The sequence below is a fragment of the Scyliorhinus canicula genome, chromosome 17, assembly GCF_902713615.1.
Source record: "Scyliorhinus canicula chromosome 17, sScyCan1.1, whole genome shotgun sequence".
Classification (NCBI taxonomy): domain Eukaryota; kingdom Metazoa; phylum Chordata; class Chondrichthyes; order Carcharhiniformes; family Scyliorhinidae; genus Scyliorhinus; species Scyliorhinus canicula.
The window spans coordinates 2,685,599-2,695,993 of NC_052162.1; positions in this window are offsets into that span (position 1 = coordinate 2,685,599).

Here is a 10,395-nt window from a genome sequence, read left to right on the forward strand (position 1 = left end):
CTCACAGCAGCATTCACAGCAGCTCCCACAGCTGCTCTCACAGCTGCAATCACAGCAGCACTGACAGCAGCACTGACAGCAGCTCTCACAGCAGCTCTCACAACAGCATTCACAGCAGCTCTCACAGCAGCTCTCACAGCAGCTCTCACAGCAGCTCTCACAGCCGCATTCACAGCAGCACTGACAGCAGCTCTCACAGCAGCCCTCACAGCAGCTCTGACAGCAGCACTCACAGGAACACTCACAGCAGCTCTCACAGCAACTGTCCCAGCAGCACTCACAGCAGCTCTCACGGCAGCACTCACAGCAGCACTCACAGCCGCATTCACAGCAGCTCCTACAGCAGCTCTCACAGCAGCACTCACAGCAGCACTGACAGCAGCTCTCACAGCAGCTCTCACAGCAGCATTCACAGCAGCTCTCACAGCAGCTCTCACAACAGCATTCACAGCAGCATTCACAGCAGCTCTCACAGCAGCTCTCACAGCAGCTCTCACAGCAGCTCTCACAGCAGCTCTCACAGCAGGACTCACAGCAGCACTCACAGCAGCATTCACAGCCGCACTCAGAGCAGCTCTCACTGCAGCCGTCACAGCAGCACTCACAGCAGCTCTCACAGCAGCACTGACAGCAGCATTCACAGCAGCACTCACAGCAGCTCTCACAACAGTATTCACAGCAGCTCTCACAGCAGCTCTCCCAACAGTATTCACAGCAGCACTCACAGCAGCTCTCACAACAGTATTCACAACAGCACTCACAGCAGCAACCCAGAGCAGCACTCACATCAGCTCTCACAGCAGAATTGACAGGACCACTCACAGCAGTTCTCACAGCAGCACTGACAGCAGCTGTCACAGCAGCACTAACATCAGCATTCACAGCAGCCCTCACAGCAGCACTCACAGCAGCATTCACAGCAGCACTCACAGCAGCTCTCACAACAGCATTCACAGCAGCACTCACAGCAGCTCTCACAGCAGCTCTCACAGCAGCATTCACAACAGCACTCACAGCAGCTCTCACAGCAGCTCTCACAGCAGCATTCACAGCAGCACTCACAGCAGCACTCACAGCAGCTCTCACAACAGCATTCACAGCAGCACTCACAGCAGCTCTCACAGCAGCTCTCACAGCAGCATTCACAGCAGCACTCACAGCAGCTCTCACAGCAGAATTGAAAGCAGCATTCACAGCAGCTCTCACAGCGGCATTCACAGCAGCTCTCACAGCGGAATTGACAGCAGCATTCACAGCAGCACTCACAGCAGCACTCACAGCTGCTCTCACATCTGCACTCACAGCAGCACTCACAGCAGCATTGACAGCAGCTCTCACAACAGCACTTCAACAGCATTCACAACAGCATTCACAGCAGAATTGACAGCAGCACTCACAGCAGCATTCACAGCAGCTCCCACAGCAGCACTCATAGCTGCATTCACAGCAGCTCTCACAGCAGCTCTCACAGCAGCTGTCACAGCAGCATTCACAGCAGCTCTCACAGCAGCTCTCACAGCAGCTCTCACAGCAGCTTCCTCAGCAGCTCTCACAGCAGCTCTCTCAGCAGGACTCACAGCAGCTCTCACAGCAGCTCTCACAGCAGCTCTCACAGCAGCTCTCACAGCAGCATTTACAGTAGCTCTCACAGCAGCACTCACAGCAGCACTCATAGCAGCACTCACAGCAGCTCTCACAGCAGTAATCACAGCAGCACTGACTGCAGTACTGTTCCAGAATTCACAGCAGCACTCACAGCAGCTCTCACAACAGCATTCTCAGCAGCTTTCACAGCAGCTCTCACAGTAGCACTGACAGCAGCTCTCACAACAGTATTCACAGCAGCACTCACAGCAGCTCTCACAACTGTATTCACAGCAGCACTCACAGCAGCACCCAGAGCATCTCTCACAGCAGCACTGACATCAGCTCTCACAGCAGAATTGACAGCAGCACTCACAGCAGCACTCACAGCAGTTCTCACAGCAGCATTCACAGCAGCTCTCACAGCAGCATTCACAGCAGCTCTCACAGCAGCTCTCACAGCGGAATTGACAGCAACATTCACAGCAGCACTCACAGCAGCTCTCACAGCAGCTCTCACAGCAGCACTCACAGCAGCATTGACAGCAGCTCTCACAGCAGCACTCACAGCAGCTCTCACAGCTGCGCTCACAGCAGCACTCACAGCAGCATTCACAGCAGCTCTCACAGCAGCTCTCACAACAGCATTCACAGCAGCACACACAGCAGCATTCACAGCAGCTTTCACAGCAGCTCTCACAGCAGCACTGACAGCAGCTCTCACAACAGTATTCACAGCAGCACTCACAGCAGCTCTCACAACTGTATTCACAGTAGCACTCACAGCAGCACCCAGAGCATCTCTCACAGCAGCACTGACATCAGCTCTCACAGCAGAATTGACAGCAGCACTCACAGCAGCACTCACAGCAGTTCTCACAGCAGCATTCACAGCAGCTCTCACAGCAGCATTCACAGCAGCTCTCACAGCAGCTCTCACAGCGGAATTGACAGCAGCATTCACAGCAGCACTCACAGCAGCTCTCACAGCAGCTCTCACAGCAGCACTCACAGCAGCATTGACAGCAGCTCTCACAGCAGCACTCACAGCAGCTCTCACAGCTGCGCTCACAGCAGCACTCACAGCAGCATTCACAGCAGCTCTCACAGCAGCTCTCACAACAGCATTCACAGCAGCACACACAGCAGCATTCACAGCAACTCTCACAGCAGCTCTCACAACGGCATTCACAGCAGCACTCACAGCAGCTCTCACAGCAGCACTCACAGCAGCATTCACAGCAGCTCCCACAGCAGCTCTCACAGCAGCTCTCACAGCCGCATTCACAGCAGCACTCACAACTGTATTCACAGCAGCACTCACAGCAACACTCACAGCAGTTTTCACAGCAGCTCTCACAGCAGCTGTCACAGCAGCATTCACAGCAGCATTCTCAGCAGCTTCCTCAGCAGCACTCACAGCTGCTCTCACAGCAGCTCTCACAGCTGCTCTCACAGCAGGACTCACAGCCGCACTCACAGCAGCATTCACAGCCGCACTCAGAGCAGCTCTCACTGCAGCCGTCACAGCAGCACTCACAGCAGCTCTCACAGCAGCACTGACAGCAGCATTCACAGCAGCATTCACAGCAGCTCTCACAGCAGCTCTCACAACAGTATTCACAGCAGCTCTCACAGCAGCTCTCACAACAGTATTCACAGCAGCACTCACTGCAGCTCTCACAACAGTATTCACAGCTGCACTCACAGCAGCACCCAGAGCAGCACTCACATCAGCTCTCACAGCAGAATTGACAGGACCACTCACAGCAGTTCTCACAGCAGCACTGACAGCAGCTGTCACAGCAGCACTAACATCAGCATTCACAGCAGCCCTCACAGCAGCACTCACAGCAGCATTCACAGCAGCCCTCACAGCAGCTCTCACAACAGCATTCACAGCAGCACTCACAGCAGCTCTCACAGCAGCTCTCACAGCAGCATTCACAACAGCACTCACAGCAGCTCTCACAGCAGCTCTCACAGCAGCATTCACAACAGCACTCACAGCAGCACTCACAGCAGCTCTCACAACAGCATTCACAGCAGCACTCACAGCAGCTCTCACAGCAGCTCTCACAGCAGCATTCGCAGCAGCACTCACAGCAGCTCTCACAGCAGCTCTCACAGCAGCACTCACAGCAGCATTTACAGCAGCTCTCACAGCAGCACTCACAGCAGCACCTACAGCAGCTCTCACAGCAGCTCTCACAGCAGCTCTCACAGCAGCTCTCACAACAGCAGCTCTCACAACAGCATTCACAACAGCATTCACAGCAGAATTGACAGCAGCACTCACAGCAGCATTCACAGCAGCTCCCACAGCAGCACTCATAGCAGCATTCACAGCAGCTCTCACAGCAGCTCTCACAGCAGCTGTCACAGCAGCATTCACAGCAGCTCTCACAGCAGCTCTCACAGCAGCTCTCACAGCAGCTTCCTCAGCAGCTCTCACAGCAGCTCTCTCAGCAGGACTCACAGCAGCTCTCACAGCAGCTCTCACAGCAGCTCTCACAGCAGCATTTACAGTAGCTCTCACAGCAGCACTCACAGCAGCACTCATAGCAGCACTCACAGCAGCTCTCACAGCAGTAATCACAGCAGCACTGACTGCAGTACTGTTCCAGAATTCACAGCAGCACTCACAGCAGCTCTCACAACAGCATTCACAGCAGCTTTCACAGCAGCTCTCACAGCAGCACTGACAGCAGCTCTCACAACAGTATTCACAGCAGCACTCACAGCAGCTCTCACAACTGTATTCACAGTAGCACTCACAGCAGCACCCAGAGCATCTCTCACAGCAGCACTGACATCAGCTCTCACAGCAGAATTGACAGCAGCACTCACATCAGCTCTCACAGCGGAATTGACAGCAACATTCACAGCAGCACTGACAGCAGCTCTCACAGCAGCATTCACAGCAGCTTTCACAGCAGCTCTCACAGCAGCACTGACAGCAGCTCTCACAACAGTATTCACAGCAGCACTCACAGCAGCTCTCACAACTGTATTCACAGCAGCACTCACAGCAGCACCCAGAGCATCTCTCACAGCAGCACTGACATCAGCTCTCACAGCAGAATTGACAGCAGCACTCACAGCAGCACTCACAGCAGTTCTCACAGCAGCATTCACAGCAGCTCTCACAGCAGCATTCACAGCAGCTCTCACAGCAGCTCTCACAGCGGAATTGACAGCAACATTCACAGCAGCACTCACAGCAGCTCTCACAGCAGCTCTCACAGCAGCACTCACAGCAGCATTGACAGCAGCTCTCACAGCAGCACTCACAGCAGCTCTCACAGCTGCGCTCACAGCAGCACTCAGCAGCATTCACAGCAGCTCTCACAGCAGCTCTCACAACAGCATTCACAGCAGCACACACAGCAGAATTCACAGCAGCTCTCACAGCAGCTCTCACAACGGCATTCACAGCAGCACTCACAGCAGCTCTCACAGCAGCACTCACAGCTGCACTCACAGCAGCATTCACAGCAGCTCCCACAGCAGCTCTCACAGCAGCTCTCACAGCTGCACTCACAGCAGCATTCACAGCAGCTCCCACAGCTGCTCTCACAGCTGCAATCACAGCAGCACTGACAGCAGCACTGACAGCAGCTCTCACAGCAGCTCTCACAACAGCATTCACAGCAGCTCTCACAGCAGCTCTCACAGCATCTCTCACAGCAGCTCTCACAGCCGCATTCACAGCAGCACTGACAGCAGCTCTCACAGCAGCTCTCACAGCAGCTGTCCCAGCAGCACTCACAGCAGCTCTCACGGCAGCACTCACAGCAGCACTCACAGCCGCATTCACAGCAGCTCCTACAGCAGCTCTCACAGCAGCACTCACAGCAGCACTGACAGCAGCTCTCACAGCAGCTCTCACAGCAGCATTCACAGCAGCTCTCACAGCAGCTCTCACAACAGCATTCACAGCAGCATTCACAGCAGCTCTCACAGCAGCTCTCACAGCTGCTCTCACAGCAGCTCTCACAGCAGCTCTCACAGCAGGACTCACAGCAGCACTCACAGCAGCATTCACAGCCGCACTCAGAGCAGCTCTCACTGCAGCCGTCACAGCAGCACTCACAGCAGCTCTCACAGCAGCACTGACAGCAGCATTCACAGCAGCACTCACAGCAGCTCTCACAACAGTATTCACAGCAGCTCTCACAGCAGCTCTCCCAACAGTATTCACAGCAGCACTCACAGCAGCTCTCACAACAGTATTCACAGCAGCACTCACAGCAGCACCCAGAGCAGCACTCACATCAGCTCTCACAGCAGAATTGACAGGACCACTCACAGCAGTTCTCACAGCAGCACTGACAGCAGCTGTCACAGCAGCACTAACATCAGCATTCACAGCAGCCCTCACAGCAGCACTCACAGCAGCATTCACAGCAGCCCTCACAGCAGCTCTCATAACAGCATTCACAGCAGCACTCACAGCAGCTCTCACAGCAGCTCTCACAGCAGCATTCACAACAGCACTCACAGCAGCTCTCACAGCAGCTCTCACAGCAGCATTCACAACAGCACTCACAGCAGCACTCACAGCAGCTCTCACAACAGCATTCACAGCAGCACTCACAGCAGCTCTCACAGCAGCTCTCACAGCAGCATTCACAGCAGCACTCACAGCAGCTCTCACAGCAGAATTGACAGCAGCATTCACAGCAGCTCTCACAGCGGCATTCACAGCAGCTCTCACAGCGGAATTGACAGCAGCATTCACAGCAGCACTCACAGCAGCACTAACAGCAGCACTCACAGCTGCTCTCACATCTGCACTCACAGCAGCACTCACAGCAGCATTGACAGCAGCTCTCACAGCAGCTCTCACAGCAACATTCACAGCAGCACTGACAGCTGCGCTCACAGCAGCACTCACAGCAGCATTCTCAGCAGCTCTCACAGCATCTCTCACAGCAGCATTCACAGCAGCTCTCACAGCAGCTCTCACAACAGTATTCACAGCAGCATTCACAGCAGCACTGACAGCTGCGCTCACAGCAGCACTCACAGCAGCATTCACAGCAGCTCTCACAGCAGCTCTCACAGCAGCACTCACAGCAGTATTCACAGCAGCTCTCACAGCAGCACTCACAGCAGCACTCACAGCAGCTCTGACAGCAGCTCTCACAGCAGCTCTCACAGCAGAATTGACAGCAGCATTCACAGCAGCTCTCACAGCGGCATTCACAGCAGCTCTCACAGCGGAATTGACAGCAGCATTCACAGCAGCACTCACAGCAGCACTAACAGCAGCACTCACAGCTGCTCTCACATCTGCACTCACAGCAGCACTCACAGCAGCATTGACAGCAGCTCTCACAGCAGCTCTCACAGCAACATTCACAGCAGCACTGACAGCTGCGCTCACAGCAGCACTCACAGCAGCATTCACAGCAGCTCTCACAGCAGCACTCACAGCAGTATTCACGATGTGGAGATGCCGGCGTTGGACTGGGGTGAGCACAGTAAGAAGTCTTACAACACCAGGTTAAAGTCCAACAGGTTTGTTTCAAACACGAGCTTTCGGAGCACGGCTCCTTCTTCAGGTGAATGGAAAGGCTTGATCCGAAAGCTCGTGTTTGAAACAAACCTGTTGGACTTTAACCTGGTGTTGTAAGACTTCTTACTACAGCAGTATTCACAGCAGCTCTCACAGCAGCACTCACAGCAGCACTCAGCAGCTCTGACAGCAGCTCTCACAGCAGCTCTCACAGCAGCGTTCACAGCAGCATTTACAGCTGCAATGACGGCAGCTCTCACAGCAGCTCTCACAGCAGCTCTCACAGCAGCATTCACAGCAGCATTTACAGCAGCACTCACAGCAGCCTTCACAGCAGCACTCACAGCAGCATTACAGCTGCACTCACGGCAGTTCTCACAGCAGCACTCACAGCAACTCTCACAGCAGCTCTCACAGCTGCACTGACTGCAGCTCTCACAGCAACTCTCACAGCAGCATTCACAGCAGCACTCACAGCAGCTCTCACAACAGCATTCACAGCAGCACTCACAGCAGCTCTCACAGCAGCACTCACAGCAGCATTCACAGCAGCTCTCACAGCAGCACTCACAGCAGCTCTCACAGCAGCACTCACAGCAGCATTTACAGCTGCACTCACGGCAGCTCTCACAGCAGCTCTCACAGCAGCACTCACAGTAGCATTTACAGCAGCACTCACAGCATCATTCACAGCAGCTCTCACAGCAGCTCTCACAGCAGCTCTCACAGCAGCATTCACAGCAGCTCTCACAGCAGCATTCACAGCAGCTCTCACAGCAGCATTCACAGCAGCATTCACAGCAGCTCTCACAGCAGCATTCACAGCAGCTCTCACAGCAGCTCTCACAGCAGCATTCACAGCAGCTCTCACAGCAGCACTCACAGCAGCACTCACAGCAGCACTCACAGCAACATTTACAGCAGCACTCACAGCAGCTCTCACAGCAGCTCTCACAGCAGCACTCACAGCAGCATTCACAGCAGCTCTCACAGCCTTTCTGGAGAAACACCGAGGAGAGAGAGTGAGCAGGTTCTTGTCTTCCTGTGTCACCTGCTCCCTGAAGCCTCTGATAACCATCTCACTGGGGTATGATTCAATTACCAACTGTTACCTGCCGGCGTACGGCCCTTTGACAAATTCATTGGCCACCATCCAATCAATCAAAACAAGTCCCACCCCATCTCTCTCTCTGTTGCAGAACAGTCTGTGGTCTCATGTTCAAACCAGCAGAGCCTAGCAGTGTGTTCTCGCCAGTAACTTCTGAATTCTCACTCCTCTCTGATGCTTGACTTAAAGACACATGTTCATTAATTATCTACTGCCCTTATCCTTCTAGATGGATCGAGGGACCAAGGGTATGGTTGCTAAATTTGCTGACAACACAAAAATAGGTAGAAATGTCAGCTGTGAAGAAGACATAAGGAGGTTACAAAAGGATATAGATAGGTCCGGTGAGGGGGCAAAGATCTGGCAAATGCAGCATTATGTGGACAAATGCGAAATTGTCCACTTTGGCAGGAAGAATAAAAAAGAAACTTATTATCTAAATGGTGAGAGTTTGGTGATCCCTGAACTGCAGAGGAATCTCGGTGGCCTAGTGCATGAATCATCAAAGGCGAGTATTCAGGTGCAACAAGTAATTGGAAAAGTTAATCGAATGTTGTTGTTCACTGTCAGAGGAATGATTACAAAAGCAGGGAAGCGTACAGGGCATTGGTGAGGCCACAGCTTGGAATCTCCACCTTGCCACGCTGGCAATGCGGATCACAATCAGGTGGAGAACCGGGCACCCGGCCAAAATTGAGGTTTGCGCAGGGTACTGAACTGACTGCTGTGTTCCGGCCTTCCCCTGGCGGTGGGATCAGGGACCTGCCAATGCGCTAGCAGAAGGATGCTCAGGAGGTCATTAGAACCCATTTTCATCCACTTACTGGGACTGGCACCAGAGTCTCTGCGTCCTCACAATTCTCCAGTACGGGTGGGCGCGGGTCACTACTGGTATTTACCAGCCTGGCCCTGACGTGGTGGGCCTGGCTGTAGGCCAAGGGGGTAACCCCTTAAGGGAGTTGCACTCAAAGTTCACCAGAGGGACACCCTTCTCCCACAATGCACATCCCGTCCACCCCTCCCCTACCAGAACCTACACAACAGAGACCCTCTAAATCGGGAGGCCCCCCATCGGGACGTCCTAATCAGGGAGACTCCCCCAGATATGGGCAGCACAGCGGTTAGCATATATATTTCCAAGTCAGGGTGGGAAGTGACTTGGAGGGGAACCTCCAGGTGGTGGGTTCCCAGGTATCTGCTGCTCTTGTCCTTCTAGATGGTAGGGGTTGTGGGTTTGGAAGGTGCTGTCTGAGGAACCTTGGTGAGTTACTGCAGTGCACCTTGTAGATGGGACACACGGCTGCTACTGTGCGTGAGTGGTGGAGGGTTTGAATGTTTGTGGAAGGGGAGCAATCAAGCGGGGCTGCTTTGTCCTGGATGGTGTTGAGCTTCTTGAGTGTTGTTGGGAGCTGCACTCACCCAGGCAAGTGGAGAGTATTCCATCACACTCCTGACTTGTGCCTTGTAGATGGTGGACAGGCTTTGGGGGGTCAGGAGGTGAGTTACTCTCCGCAGGATTCCCAGCCTCTGACCTGCCCTGGTAGCCACAGTATTAATGTGGCTGGGTCCAGTTCAGTTTCTGATCAATGGTAACCCCCAGGATCTTGATTGGGGACCTAACTAAAACGATGCCCCACAGAGACCCCTAACTAAAGGATCCCCTCCCCCACAAACCCCCGAGAAAGGAGACCCCTCTCTGGAAGCTAGAGAGAAGTCCAGACAAGGGCAGTGTAAAAAACTACTGTTGTAACTGTCACCAGGGCATACACCTGCTGGCTCAGACAGAGGAAGCACCATGTGTCCATTCCTGGAGAGAGAAAACTAGTGACATGTGTTTAAACCCCTCAGATTCTTGAGCTGCAAGCCATTCATTCAATTCTCTTTGTGCGCTGTGATTGACAGTTTCCACAAACTGCTGTTTGCCTTGCTTCATTCATCTTCATTCATGTATGAGTAACTCTAATTGCTCTGACTGCAATGTTTACAAACATCAACCACATCAAAGAGAGTTAAGTGCATGCCAATGGACTTTGCCCACCTTGTGGTCCACCACGACAGGTTCCCAAATGCTGCGAGCATCTGTGATCTACACCCATGCGACACCCGGTCCTGGGGACCAGAGAATCAGGCGTGCGGCTCCCTAATAGTCAATGAGACCCATTTACATTCATTTCTATAT